This window comes from Engraulis encrasicolus, chromosome 23 (assembly GCF_034702125.1).
Source record: "Engraulis encrasicolus isolate BLACKSEA-1 chromosome 23, IST_EnEncr_1.0, whole genome shotgun sequence".
NCBI lineage: Eukaryota > Metazoa > Chordata > Actinopteri > Clupeiformes > Engraulidae > Engraulis > Engraulis encrasicolus.
In genome coordinates this window covers 43,713,017-43,728,016 of record NC_085879.1, presented here as the reverse complement: position 1 = coordinate 43,728,016, position 15,000 = coordinate 43,713,017, and the positions used below count along the sequence as shown (strand labels likewise).

General features: G+C 44.1%; 1 protein-coding gene across 1 annotated transcript in view; it reads left to right on the top strand.

Moving 5' to 3' along the window:
* kcna4 (potassium voltage-gated channel, shaker-related subfamily, member 4) overlaps window positions 1-13,553 on the top strand; it is a 110,434-nt gene extending 96,881 nt beyond the window's left edge. Inside the window, exon 2 of the mRNA XM_063190716.1 lies at window positions 13,301-13,553. The gene's annotated coding sequence lies outside the window, so the exon portion shown is untranslated. The remainder of the gene's footprint in view (window positions 1-13,300) is intronic.
* The last annotated feature ends 1,447 nt before the right edge of the window (window positions 13,554-15,000 follow it).

Genomic DNA, 15,000 nt, shown 5'->3' with positions numbered 1-15,000 from the left:
CTGTCCTGATTCATGTATGAAAAGTGTACATTTCTAAGTCATAATGAAAACTTCCCCCATATGTTATGTAATGTAATGTAGAACATACCTCTATGCAGGGAAGCCGACAGGGGGGACAAAAGGGTCACTTGTCCCGGGCCCAAGGAGAGAGGGGGCCCAGAAATGGATCCTCATTACATTGTATTGGGTTGGGGTTGGGTGTGGGTTTGGGGCCCTTTCAGATGTCTTTGTCCTGGGCCCAGCCAACGCTGTCAGCGGTCCTGCCTGTATGCACCATCATAAAATAGAATGGTAACACTTTATTTTAGGGATACATCTATTAGCACTAATACATACAATGTTAATGCCTGCATAAGTAACTTGTAAGGCATGTAGGCCTACTAAGCAAACGCTAAGGCCTACTAGGTCCTTACTAAGGTTAAATTGGTAATAAATCCCTTATTGTGCATGAACAAGACATCTGCGAATACATGCCTAACAAATGTTTGATTTTGCTTTGTACATGCCTTACAAGTTACTTATAAAGGAACATTATATGTATTAGTGCTAATAGATGTATGCCTAAAATAAAGTGTTACCAATAGAATATACAGATGGTGTAACTTCAATCTGCTCATTACCGTGCCGGGCCGCGACAGCGTACCGTGATCATTACACCCTGTGGCCATTCGGAATGCGGGGGGCAGTATAGCACCGCTTTTGCAGAGCAGCGTCTGCCTGTGTCTATGGTCTGTTTGTGCTTCCGTCCTTGCCCGTCCCCCAGTTTTAGTAGTAGTAGAAATACAGTCAGCAAATTGCATGTTTTATTTAGCATTGGGCATTTGATAGGGCATTTGATAATAACACAAGTGTGAGCCCTAAACAAGACCACAACCACAATAACCCAATTTAGGACCATATAGGCCTATTCAACCGTTTCCACAACCTCACTGATCACAGTTGCTTCATCTGTAATGCCAGGGCTAAGAATAACGAAAATAGCAAAACAGAGTAGGCTAATAAACCGTAATGGAGAGACTGAGGAGACATGAAATCAAGCGGCGGAGTTCGGACCATTTTGAGTGGACCGATGTCGCTTGCTTTGTGTAGCCCTATCAAGCAAGCCTGTCTGTCTCATTTGTGCGATGAGCACAAAAACACAAATTGAACCACTCGTATAGTGTGAGTCAAACAGACATGAACAACATTGTAGCCTAATGAAGTAGTGCCCCGTCATGTCAGCATGAGAGAGGTGATTTTACATTTGGCGACGACATTCCGTCTTTAAAACTGGCGCATGCCGCTTCCCCTATTGCAGGTTATTACCTGATCTACACTGTCGTTACCACAAAAAACAAGGTAGCACAACTTAATACTATTACTAGCCTATATATCTGGTAGCCTAAATAGTAGGTTGAAGACGGGGTATTATTGGTGCACTGGGTTTTTTTTTGCGAAGCAGAGTAATCTGCTTCAGTGTAGCTCATTGTATGTTGATCCCTCCCTCAGTTTTAGGCTACAAGTGGAAAGAGTCAGCCAATTGCGCACGTAACATTGGGTATTTGATAATAACACAAGCGTGATCCCTAAACAAGACCGCCAGTCGACGGTGTTTTGTTTTCATTATTCTGTCCTGCATTCACCGTCTCAATTCCGCTCCTAACTTATAGGCTAAGTGATGTCTGTTAATTATTTCTGCACTACCTATTCAAGTCAGGAACGGATATCCTCAGGATAGCCTACGGACTAATAGGTTGAAGACGTTTTTTTTGTATTGGTGCTTGTGAACATTTCATCCTTTCAATGCGCTGTTGTGCGCGATCGACGGGATTCCGGTTAACTGGGGATGTGATGCACACATGACAATACATCTGTTACACCAGGTGTGGCTAATCATCTGTGATTAGGACTGCAAATTCAGTTGCTTCGGTGGAGATGCGAACCAACAGTAGGCTATGACTGGGGACTCCTTCGGAGGCTGGATAACCTGTCGCGCCACGACATGTCACAAAAGGCTGTGCAGTCCCGTGCACTGCACTGCACTGCTGTAACCCACCCATCCCCCACAGACAAACATTCATGTTCTGAAAAGTTCAACACGTTCTGAACATTTTAGCCGCTTTGCATTAAGTTTTCGAGCAGACACTTGTCCACGGTGACGCAACATCGAAAGTGAAATGCAGAGACTGTTCACAAATAACTGAATAAAGATTTCATTAAAAAAAACCCACAGCATTTCTATGAAAATGTGCTGGGTGACCACACTGCCTATGCCTATCCAGATGCACGTATAGCAACAATGAGAAAGAGAGGGAGAGACGGAGAGAGAGAGAGCGATTAGCGCGTATCTGTGTGTGTGTGTGTGTGTGTGTGTGTGTGTGTGTGTGTGTGTGTGTGTGTGTGTGTGTGTGTGTGTGTGTGTGTGTGTGTGTGTGTGTGTGTGTGTGTGTCGGGGAACATTTGAAGTGAAAAAAAACACCCTCCCCCACTTCAGCATCAGATGTTGGTGGTCTACAAGTCAATATGTTTACCCGACTATCTTGTAGCCCAGTCATGAAGTTCATAAAGCCATCGGTAGCCTATAGGCCAAGATATCCAAAATCCCTCCGCAAATTTCTGCATTGCCTGAGTTCATAGGCTAAAACAACTTTATTTAGGCCTAACTTATTTAGCTTACTTTATTAGCCTTACTTAGGCCTATTATCATATTTAGGCTTTAACGTGGGCCTATTTTACAAAATATCGAAAGAAGGAAAAGACACGACAGACAAGTTGAGGCTTACTGATCGTAGCCTATTACAGCAAATCGAACATGCGCTTTATGAACACACTAGCCTGAGGGCAAACATCTTCTTGGCACTATTGAGATAACCAGGCCATGCCATGAATTCAACTACCTGGGCCCACACTAAAATAGGCCTACTGACAGACTACAATTGCTTGGATCTTCAGTGGGTTTCGTGGGTCCGGGGGGATGGGTGGTGATGGCACGCTTGATGTATTTTTCCCCACCCCATGCATGCACGCGGACACACAGGGTCGGGACATTCACCCAATGAATGACTGAGTGCGGCTAAATGCCTGTTGCATATCGTAGCCTAATTATTCACACATCACGTCAAGTCACAAATTAGTAGTCTCTTGCAGTTGACCTATGCCAAATTAACGTCCTCCCTGTAAGGCTGCACTAATTCAAACAGGTAGAGGAGTCGGCTTAGCCTATAGCCAAAGTCTATAAAATGTAGCCTATTTTTTGTAATTTCCAATTATCTAGGCTATGTTTACGATAATGATTTGTTGCGCTACGACGGTGCTCAAGACAAGTTGGAACATAGTCATCTCAAGTGCTCCCATTTTATTTTGATCCTGCTTTAAGTCAATGGGCGAGAGGGACGGATGAAACGGGTGTTTCATTCGTCCCGACAGTGTCTACTGACACTAAAATCCCTTTTGCCTGTAGCCTAAACCTGACAACTTTGACTTTTCATACTTTCGGATATGTTAAAGTTTTCGAGTAAATCGCAGTGTTTCATTCGTCCCGAGTTTCATGAGTCCCTGCTCTCCCCTACTGCCTAAACTGTTACAGTTTAAATGCGTCCTCTCCAAACTGTGTGTGTGTGTGTGTGTGTGTGTGTGGGCGAGAGAGGGAGAGAGAGAGAGCGAGGGAGAGAGGCGCTTAATTCCCCGCAGAAAGAGCAAGGCGATGTCTCCAAATATTAGACAAATGCATCTTATTTTAGTTAAGTAGACATCAGGGATGTATTTTGCTTAATAGCAACGCCGACCTGATTGGTTCATATTGCTCTGAAACTGAATAGCCACAGAAGGCTAGGCTATATTTTAATGGGTTTACGCGCGCGAGGTCATCTAACTGTGGTCACAGTCGCCAGGTGCTATTATGAGAGGAAAACTATAGCACGTTGGCAAACATTAAAGTCAGTTTAAGCCATGCATATGATGAACCAGTTTTCTTGTTTGAAAAAACACACTTCCCGGTGCGCAAGGTGTGCATTTCTGACTGACCCAGATGAAATCGCATGAGGAACTCCATGATTATGAGATGACATTGCATAGGCCTATATTTCCCAGCATATATTTCCCCCCCCCCTCTCTCTCTCTCTCTCCAAACCCAGTTGTACTTGGACTCACTTTTAACACCGCTGGCCTTGAATCGCAGCACACATTGCAGTGAGCCGTGCCGTGTGCGAGTGCTGAGCAACTTCACCCCTAACGTTTAACCTAGACTAGCGAGTGCAGTGTTGTAAATCACGTGGAATAAGTGCAGCGATTACCTGCGTAGCCTACTTAATTATGGAAGTGAGTGTCATTTGGACTGCCTATGGAATCAAGCCTACTGTCACCAAGCTCTTCCTGTCTCCCCAGCCTCGCAATGGATGGACACCTGGCCACCGCTCCTCCGCCTCCTTCGGAACGGATGACTGTGGGGGGGATCTCCAAGGAAATTTGGAATTTCGGACTTGTATAGATTTGGGGTGCCCCGGGACTCTTTTAGATTTCTGTTTAGTTAATAAATATTATTTTAAAACTCAATATTTGTGTCTTGGCGTATTTGTGGTGTACAGTACTCTCCAGGGTATTTGGTAACAAGGAGAGGTGTCGCTGGAAAAATGCGCACTTTCTCACCTGCGACACATAATCCGACAGTTGGTTACACTTAATTTGAGCACGAAAACAGCAATATCAGTCGCTTGCTAATTTTTGCCAATGTGACAACATTAAATTCATTAGGGAAGTGTAGGTTAGGTTATCGCCCCAGCTGTTGGCGATGTGAGATAAATAGCCAACGCTTACACGCTCAAACGAAGCGCTGTTAGGCTACTGCGGTGAGGTGTATTGCACTCTCAGTAATTTTTACCAAACGAAAAAGTATCCACATCTAGACAACAAGTCTGAAGTTGCAATATTAGACGTTTCAAATCTTGCGATGCGATTATGGCTTCTGGCTACACTACGCTTGCACATTAATGCAATTCATCCGATCATCATTTAAAAAAAAAAAAGAAAATTCATTACATTATTTAGGCTATTCTTTTTATGACTCTTCCTACTTCCTGGAGGTGTTCTCACACAATTTATAGGCATGTTGTTATCCGCTGAATCGGTGCGTGCTGGTGAATATGAGCATATATTAATATGCCGTCAGCATCGTCTAAAACATTCCAAGCGCTCCCAAGTGCCACCCGGCGGTTGTTTGGGTACACTGCAGCTAGGCCCGGTACGTACCGAGGTGGATGACGTGGCATTACCTCGGTAAAGGGTGTGCATTGTAGGGGGACCGACTGTATGCACCATCAAAGCATACATTTTGCTCCAAATGTTTTGCAATTTACCTGAGATAACTGTTGACATTTTAACATGGCAGAGACAAATTATACTGCCTTTCCCATCTGTGTTGCCAGACTGGGCGGGTGAAGGAAGGACGCATCAGTCATATCTCCCGTCACCATCTTTACCGTCCTCTCATAATGAGAATAAAGAATAAAGAATAAAGCCCTAAAACAAAACATGAAAGGAAAAGAGAAATTCAGGCATCAATCTCCAAGCAACTCGCAAAAATATTCTTGAGTCCAAAACTAAGGCGGGTCCCTGCTGTAAAAAAGTTTGAGAAGGGGCCCTACCGTGGCTAATATGGTAGGGCACACGTTTACCGCTCGTCCGGCCCGGGTTCGATTCCCGGTACGGGTCCTTTGCCAGTCCTTCCCCGTCTCTCTCTCCCAACTCACTTCCTGTCTCTCCTTCACTATCCTGTCTCACTAAAACCAATACAGGCTGAAAAGCCCCCCAAAAAATACTTTAAATAAGTTTGAGAGCCACTGCTGTAACTGATCTGGTGTTTGGTCCAGTTTTAGTTTTGGGTGAGTTCAGCCCAGTCGCTGATACTGCCGACAGCCCTTCATGTATGCTGATCTTCTAGCCTTGTGTGTTGTGTGTGTCTGTGTGTGCGTGTGTGTGTGTACTGTGTGTGTGTGTGTGTGTGTGTGTGTGTGTGTGTGTGTGTGTGTGTACTGTATGTGTGTGTGTGTGTGTGTGTGTGTGTGTGTGTGTACTGTATGTGTGTGTGTGTGTGTGTGTGTGTGTGTGTGTGTGTGTGTGTGTGTGTGTGTGTGTGTGTGTGTGTGTGTGTGTGTGTGTGTGTGTGTGTGTGTGTGTACTGTATGTGTGTGTGTGTGTGTGTGTGTGTGAAAGAGAGAGAGAGTTCGGCAGAGAAAGAGATAGAGACAGACAAGAGACGGAGAGAAACAGAAAGAGATGGAAAGTGTGTGTGTGTGTGTGTGTGTGTGTGTGTGTGTGTGTGTGTGTGTGTGTGTGTGTGTGTGTGTGTGTGTGTGTGTGTGTGTGTGTGTGTGTGCAAAGTTAATGCAATTATGTGATCCTGAGTTTGGGCCTAAATGTGTCTCATTAAATTGCTGTGATATGGTGAGGGGGCATAATCGCTAGACTCGGGCTAATGAAACACACACACACACACACACACACACACACACACACACACACACACACACACACACACACACACACACACACACACACACACACACACACACACACACACACTTTCCATCTCTTTCTATTTCTCTCCATCTCTTGTGCAATCTCTGGCTCTGTCTCTTTCTGTGCATCCCCACCCTCCCACCAGGATTTGTGAATAATTTCAATGGGCCACTGTTTTCTGCAGTTTTCTACCGCACTACTTTCAATGTTGGTCGAACTGTGTAGAGCAATGGTTCTCAACTGGAACAGTCTTGGGACCCACCATTTTCGAATCTCATTCGGTCGCGACCCAATTTTTTTTAGCGACACTCGAATGACTGGTTGCACGCTACTATCTCGCATAAACATTCTGATTTTATCTATGACGCCAGATGGCACAAGTTCAATCGCTTATCAAAATAAAAGTTGTAAATTGTTGCAGGAAAAGTTGTGAAAAAAAATGTTTTTTTTGTTTTGTTTTTATTAGCGAATCAATGAATTACGATTTTTTTTAAAACATGGCTCTGCGACCCACCCATGACCCCTCCGCGACCCACTTTTGGGTCACGACCCACCAGTTGAGAAACACTGGTTTAGCGGGTAATGCAGACGTTAAATAAATATCCTCATTGTCTTGTCTGCCATTGGTGTTAGTTCCACAAACATTACACTACATTACATTACACTCATCTGACACTTTTATCCAATGGATGGATGCGTAGTTACCGGACAAATAGACCAGCCGCGACGCGATTGAAGTGACAGAAAATCTCTTCTGTGCAGCAAGAGCGATACGAGCGATTGAAGCGACTAGCGTATGTCCAGGCAAAGCATTCCCATTCCCATTGGCTGTGGTCACTGACCTCTACACAGTCATTAGCTGTCGTGGCTGGTCGCCGAACTGCGTCACAGAAAGTTGAAAGGATTTCAACTTCAAACTGTCGCTCTCGGCGTGTGAATCGCTCTAGTCTTCAGAATCGCTTTTGTCGTGCGACTCAATGCAAAGTCAATAACATCCGTCGCTCGCCTCGCTCTTGTCGCGCTAGGTGTATTTGTGCGGTAAGGATGGGATTCAACAGCCTGGGCGAATAGCCGACTGTTGACTCCGTCTGGCAAAAGCCATGAGGAATCCGTCTCCGTGGACGATGGGAGATGGTCTGATCTTACTCTATCATTTAAATTAATTGAAGTTCCAAACTCAAATTAAAACCCATATTGTGCTTTATTAGCATGCCTGTTATGTTATAGCGTCGCAAAAGCATACAAATAACAAAACGAAAGTGTGAATATAGTTACCTTAACCAATCAGTAACGGAGCTCGCGGGTGAGTTCTACGTCACCACTCTCAACTGTTTGCTGATTGGCGAAACACTGAGAGAACCGAGCTCGAGGCTTTTGCCAGACGATGTGCGGAGCCAAAATCTTTGGGTGGAGTACAGAGGATGGCGTCGCGAGGCCAGGGATTCAAACCTGCAACCCACTTATCTTAAACCCACATCCCTACCCATTAAGACAATGGCTGCCTTCACTGTTTTTTAGGGGGAGCCATTTGTGTTATGTATGTCTTGTGTAATGTGTTGGACACTTTGGAGCCATTAGTATTGCGTCTTGTGTAATGTGTTGGGAGTTTTATTTGGCGTTGGTACTTTATATAATAGTATAATGCAGGGTTACATTGCAGAGTTAAAGGGACAATGAGGAGACTGTGACTATGCTGCCACAGCAAGCTTTTCCTCTCTCTCTCTCTCTCTCTCTCTCTGTGTGTGTGTGTGTGTGTGTGTGTGTGTGTGTGTGTGTGTGTGTGTGTGTGTGTGTGTGTGTGTGTGTGTGTGTGTGTGTGTGTGTGTGTGTGTGTGTGTGTGTGTGTGTGTGTGTGTGTGCATGGGTACTTGTGATTGCATGTGTGTGTGTGTGTGTGTGTGTGTGTGTGTGTGTGTGTGTGTGTGTTCGTGTGTGCGTGTGTGTGTGTGTGTGTGTTGCCCATGAAGTTGGAGAGTAGATAGATGGGGGCGACACAATAGGTAAGCTTTACATAACACTTCTGGCCCGTCAGACTAGATTACCCAGCGACTATGGTGTGTGTGTGTGTGTGTGTGTGTGTGTGTGTGTGTGTGTGTGTGTGTGTGTGTGTGTGTGTGTGTGTGTGTGTGTGTGTGTGTGTGTGTGTGTGTGTGTGTGTGTGTGTGTGACAATGCCTTGAGCACTTCATGGGTAAGGGCTGCCCTCCAATCCGCCTGAGTCTGAGCTGCCCTGGTCTGAATGTATCACGTCTCCCACTGGACGCACACACACACACACACACACACGCACGCACGCACGCACACACACACACACACACACACGCACGCACGCACGCACGCACGCACACACACACACACACACAGAAGAAAGAAAGAAAGAAAGAAAGAAAGAAAGAAAGAAAGAAAGAAAGAAAGAAAGAAAGAAAGAAAGAAAGAAAGAAATGAAATTGGAGTGAAAAGTGCACATGTAATTCATTGAATACATTTGGTTCCATTTACTATGTAAAAACCATTATGCTGACCATTGTGGGAGGAATCCGCTGCAATTCAAAGCACATGTGTGTGTGTGTGTGTGTGTGTGTGTGTGTGTGTGTGTGTGTGTGTGTGTGTGTGTGTGTGTGTGTGTGTGTGTGTGTGTGTGTGTGTGTGTGTGTGTGTGTGTGTGTGTGTGTGTGTGTGTGTGTGTGTGTTCTATGTACTGTCTGTATGTGTGTCTGTGTAAAGTGTGAGAACATGCAAATATAGGCCTATAATGACGGCTTAAGACACATGTAATGTATTTTCTTTATTGAGCAAAATCGTCACAGCACATATGTAGCATAGGCCCAAAGCACCAAAGAGACAGCTAAGCAAATGAAGAGTTCAGATGCAAAAACCCCTAACTCCATTTCTGAAGACCTGCACTTCTATATTTTTAGAGAACCCTGCTGTTGGTTTGGTTTACATTTAGGTACTTGATTATACATATAAATAGTTATATTACACAAAGAAGATAAAAAAAATATGCAATTTTGATAGTTTTGTATTAAATAAAAATGAATTAAGATTATTTTTTGAAAAGGCACATAGGGGGTTTTGCATCTGAACCCTTCAAATGAATCTTTTTTGTCTGGATGCACTATATCATGCAGTGGCGACTCCTATTGGAAGCTAGGGGAAGCACAGCCTACTGGAACTCAGCTGAAAAACGAACCATATTTATTGATTAATATTGTCAAGATTCTATATACTGTATTTTCATGAAGGCTACATTTAATTTTAACCGGTGGCGGGTTAAAATTGCAGTTCTTTTAACATCTAGGCTATGATTTCTACCACATTCCCTCACGAGTGCATGATTTTGTTTGAGGAGTAACCATGGCGACGAGCAGTCTTCTGGTTCGGCTACTGACGTGTATGAAGGGAAGCATGCATACAGCAACAGCATGTTGCTTCACCAGATCTCTTGCCGCCGATTGATAAAACATTGAGGAGCATTGGCCAATCAGAGTGCGGCTGTAATGCTGTGCATTGTATGGAGAAACTTCCTGGGTAAATTTTAGACGGATGTGCTTCTCCTGGCTTTCTCGTAGTGATTGGAAGTTGGCTCTAATAAACCCGCCCTAAAGCTGTTGACCACCAATATCAAATAAGTATTTTGTAAAAGAGATGACATTTTACCCGCGCTGTTCTTCAGTGTCATTCACGGACAGTACAGAGTTTTATATTGACACCATGGAGAGCAAAAGAGAACATGTCTTGAGATCGGTGTTGGGATTCCTACAGGGACGGTATTTGGACCATACAGTCTATGATTTGCAAAGGAATTGGATAGGCGATTTGATGAACCTAATTCGCAGAGTGCTCTCGAGAGGCAACTGGTGGGTAAGTCATGTTTAGCTTGCTACTTGTAATAGCACCGCCGAGTGCCTCGATGTTCAATGCGGTTATGGCAAATTATGTTGTCGTAAAGTTACTGAGGTGCTTTTGTTGTGTGCGCGTATCCCACTGTCGGTTGTAGAGAATAGAGGTGAGAGCTGGTGTTTTTGTGCTGTAATCAAGGACGTCTTATTGGCTGTTGTGGTCAATGCGGGATAAAGTCATTCGTGGCAGATGGACTGACCCTAGCAGGCCCACTCAATGTTTTGATGTTTTGATTGTTTCCTCAGTATTGCGCAATATTTCCTGGCTGTCGTCACGAATAACAGTAGGGCGCGTGTGACAACAAGCAGGGATAGAAAAACAGTGCATTTGTTGTTGTTTAAGTTTTCTCTTCTGTCGTGCAGAGGGCTGGGCTGATGGGGATCTGGTGGACTACGTGGAAACTCTTATTTTGTGACGCTTGTCTGTTAGGCTACAAAAGGTCTCCGGTTTTGTGGTGATGGACTTGCACTGGAATGGTTGGTAGCTGATATCTGAGAGCATATCCGAGGTTTTAGACTATGCAAGCTGTCCCTTCTCTAGTGATCCCTTGCATCGTGCACATCTCAAAACAGTTTGGGATTTTTTTGTGGAGCAAGCTTGTGTCTATTTTACTTACACGTTTCACTTGCTGCAAACCTCATCATGGCATATTAAATAGAGCTAGGCAAGAACTGAAATCCATGCCTATCGACACCTCTTATTATGCTGACGTCACCTGCGCTATTCTGTATAGTGCTTCCCCAATCAACATTTCCACCCACCGCTACTGCTATAATGTACGATCAATGTGCTCTCAGTTCATAATCTTGTATTTTACAGTAAACAACAGTCTGCGTGGTTCTTCATTTGTGTCTAATCACAGGTTATGTGTTGTTCTTTGCGTAAATTGATGTGCTGTTTGGGCGTGGTTCTCCTAATTTGTGTTCTTTTGAGTGTGGTTCTCTACTTATAATCATGTTCTATTTGGTGTGGTTCTCTATGTATATTGATATTCTGTTTGGTGTGGTTCTCCTTAGTGATGTTCTATTTGGTGCGGTTCTCTATGTACAGTGAGTCCAATATGTATTTGATCCCTTGCTGATTTTGCCGGTTTTCCCACTAATAAAGACATGATCAGTCTATAAATTGATGATAATGTGTATTCAAACATGGGGAGACAGAATATCAAAAAGAAATTCCAGAAAATAACTTAAACTAATATATTTTAATTTATTTGTATTTAATTTAGGCCAATAAGTATTTGACCCCTCTAGCTAAAGAAGATAAAATGCTTTGTGGCAAAGCCCTACTTGTCTAGCACTGAGGTCAGATGCTTCTTTTAGTTGATGACAATGTTTGTGCATATAGTAGAACATATTTTTTCCCATTTTTCTTTGCAGATTATCTCTAAAATATGAATAGTTTGTGGCTGTAGCTTGGCAAATGGGAGGTTCCCTCCATAGAAATACTATAGGGTTAATATTTGGAGACTGTCTAGGCCACTTCATGACTTCAATATGCTTCTTATTGAGCCACTCCTTCGTTGATTTGACTGTATGTTGTGTATTATTGTCATGTTGGGAGATCCAAAAATGGCCCACCCTTCAGTGTAGTGGTGGAGGGAAGGACGTTTGCACTCAGGATTGCACATTACATGTCTCCCTCCATCCATTCGTTGACGATGTGAAGTTGTCCTGTGCCTTGGCCAGACAATCACTCTCAAACCATAATGATACCACTTTCATGCATGATGGTGAGGAGGGTGTTCTTGGGATCATAGACAGCAGTTCTCTTTCTCAAAACACATTGAATTGTGTTAATGCCAAACAGATTGATTTTGGTTTCATCTGACTACAGCACCTCCTTATCATATCCTAAACCAGTCTGATGTCCGTTGGTAAACCTCAGGTGGGACTGCACAGGTTCCTTTTGATGTAGAGGTGCCGCGTGTGCACTACAGGATTTTAAACCTCTGTGGCATTAAGTGCTACCAGTAGTTTTCTCAGTGATTTTGGTCCCAGTAGCTTTGATATCATTGCCTAGTTCATCCCGTACAGGTCTAGGGTGTTTTCTTTCTGTTCTCATGATTATGAAATCCCTAAAAAAGGTCAAATCCTGTATAGAACCCCAGACAGGCTGATGGATTGTCATTTTGCATTCCTCACATTATGGAGGATATGCATCAACAGTTGGGTCATTAATAACCAGTGTCTTTCTTGTGGCTTTGTAGCATATTTAGTCTTTGTTCAGGTCTAAAATCTTGTCCCTGATATCATTTGACCGCTCTTTGGTCTTTCCCATGCTGGTGAGTTAGGAGTGTGACTGATTCACTCATACTATGGACTGATTCTGCTGATTCAATGTGTCGTCTATGCATGTTAGTATGTACAGGTGTCTTTAATTCAGATGACAAGTTGATCGGAAGTGCCCATCTGGTCTGTGGGCCCGGAACTGTTATCAGTTGGCAGGGGATCAAATACTTATTTTGCTTGATGAAATGGAAATAAATTAATATATATTCTCTTAAGTTAATTTCTGGATTTTCTTTTTGATATTCTGTCTCTCCATATTAGAATACATATTATCATAACATTTATTGACTGATCATGTCTTTGTTAGTAGGCAAACCAACAAAATTAGCAAGGGATCAAATACTTATTGGACTCACTGTATATTGATATTCTGTTTGGTGTGGTTCTCCTTAGTGATGTTCTATTTGGTGCGGTTCTCTATGTATATTGATATTCTGTTTGGTGTGGTTCTCCTTAGTGATGTTCTATTTGGTGCGGTTCTCTATGTATATTGATATTCTGTTTGGTGTGGTTCTCGTTAGTGATGTTCTGTTTGGTGTGGTTCTCGTTAGTGATGTTCTGTTTGGTGTGGTTCTCGTTATTGATGTTCCGTCCCCTGTTCTTCTGTGTCCACAGTGCACGTGGCCGGCTGTCTACGGGAGTGTCTCGCCACCAACGCGTCCTACGAGGGGTCCTGCAAAGTCTAAAACAGTGATCCCGGTGGTGTCTGTCCTGCGTTCTAACATCCCAAAGAGGTCCTTTGAAGGGTTCTGCAGAAGGCTGCCAAAGCTGTTCCTGTTTCTGACGTAAAGAGAAAGAAATGGTGCTTTCATCTGCTCTGGGAATTATGGTAAATACCAAACTCCGACATGGGAAGGACACTTGAATGCCCCCCATTGTGGTATTTTCCTAGCCTGATAAACCAGACTAAATGTGGATGTCTAATTTAGTCTGGCCTCGATGCATAATACATCCGAAGATTGTTGATGAGAACAACCTTCCCTCAAAACCCTGCCCGCTTTGATTCAAAACACATCTTTGCGTTGAAATTGGTTTGCCAGATTCATGGCATTCTGGCTTCATTGAATCATTATGCGAGGCCAGACCCACCCGTAGACAAAACATTTTGCCGTCCAGCGGGTGGCGCTGGTTCACCAGGCTAGTATTTTCCACAAGACAACTCGTAGAAAATGTTTACATACGAGTTGCCTAGAGTGGATAATATCTACTTCCCAGAGCACATGAAAGGCACAAAAGACTTCAGCCCGGCAGCAGCTTACTGGCTCACTATAGGAAAGATGAATACTCCACCCTCTATTCCTCCGGAAAAACCCTGCAGAAGGATGCAAGGAGACAAGGACAACATTTCCAGAGGCAAGGAAGCAAGGACAGATCTTTTACAGTAAGACAAGGAGGAGAAGGACACATACCTCTCCACAGCTCTGCCCACCTCCGGAACTGTCAAAGGGGGATGCAGAGCAGAGGCGAGGGAAGGAGAGGAGAGAGGAGGGATGATTGTTGCCATGGCTACATCAGTACAGACAGAGTGGGAGAGCAACATGAAATGAGCAACACAGAAAAGAGAGGCAGGAAGAAATGAGATGAGAAGAGAAGAGAGGAAAGAAGGAATAGGAGAGAGAAGAGAAGACATGAGGCAATGATCGGAGAGTAAGAGGAGATGAGTGGAGGGAAGAGGAGAGAAGAGGGGAGGAGCGGAGAGGACATTAGTAGAAGGGAGAGGAGAGGAGCGGAGAGGAGAGGAGAGGAGATGAGTGGAGGGAAGAGGAGAGGATAGGAGAGGAGAGGTGAGGAGCGGAGAGGAGAGGAGAGGAGAGGAGAGGAGAGGAGAGGAGAGGAGAGGAGAGGAGAGGAGAGGAGAGGAGGCAATGAGTGAAGAGAAGAGAAGAGAAGAGAAGAGAAGAGAAGAGAAGAGAAGAGAAGAGAAGAGAAGAGAAGAGAAGAGAAAAGGCAATAAGAGGAGAGAAGAGGAGAGGAGAGGAGAGGAGAGGAGAAGAGATGGCAATACGAGGAGAGAAGAGATGACAATACAAAAGATGGAGAAAAGATGAGGCAATAACAGGAGAGGAGAGGAGAGGAGGGAAGAGGAGAGTAGGAGATAAGGTGGAGGAGATGAGGGGGCGGAGGGGAGGAGAAGAGGGGGATGAGTGGAGAAGAAGAGGGGAAGGAGGGGAGGAGAAGGGAGTATGGTGCAATGAAAATGAGTTGGGGTGCAGTTTGGCCCAAATGAATGCCTTAAATATTAATGAACACCTGGACAGGAAGTGATTAGACTGGAGTCTTGTCTCGAAAGAAATAACAACGAACAAAAATGTGAA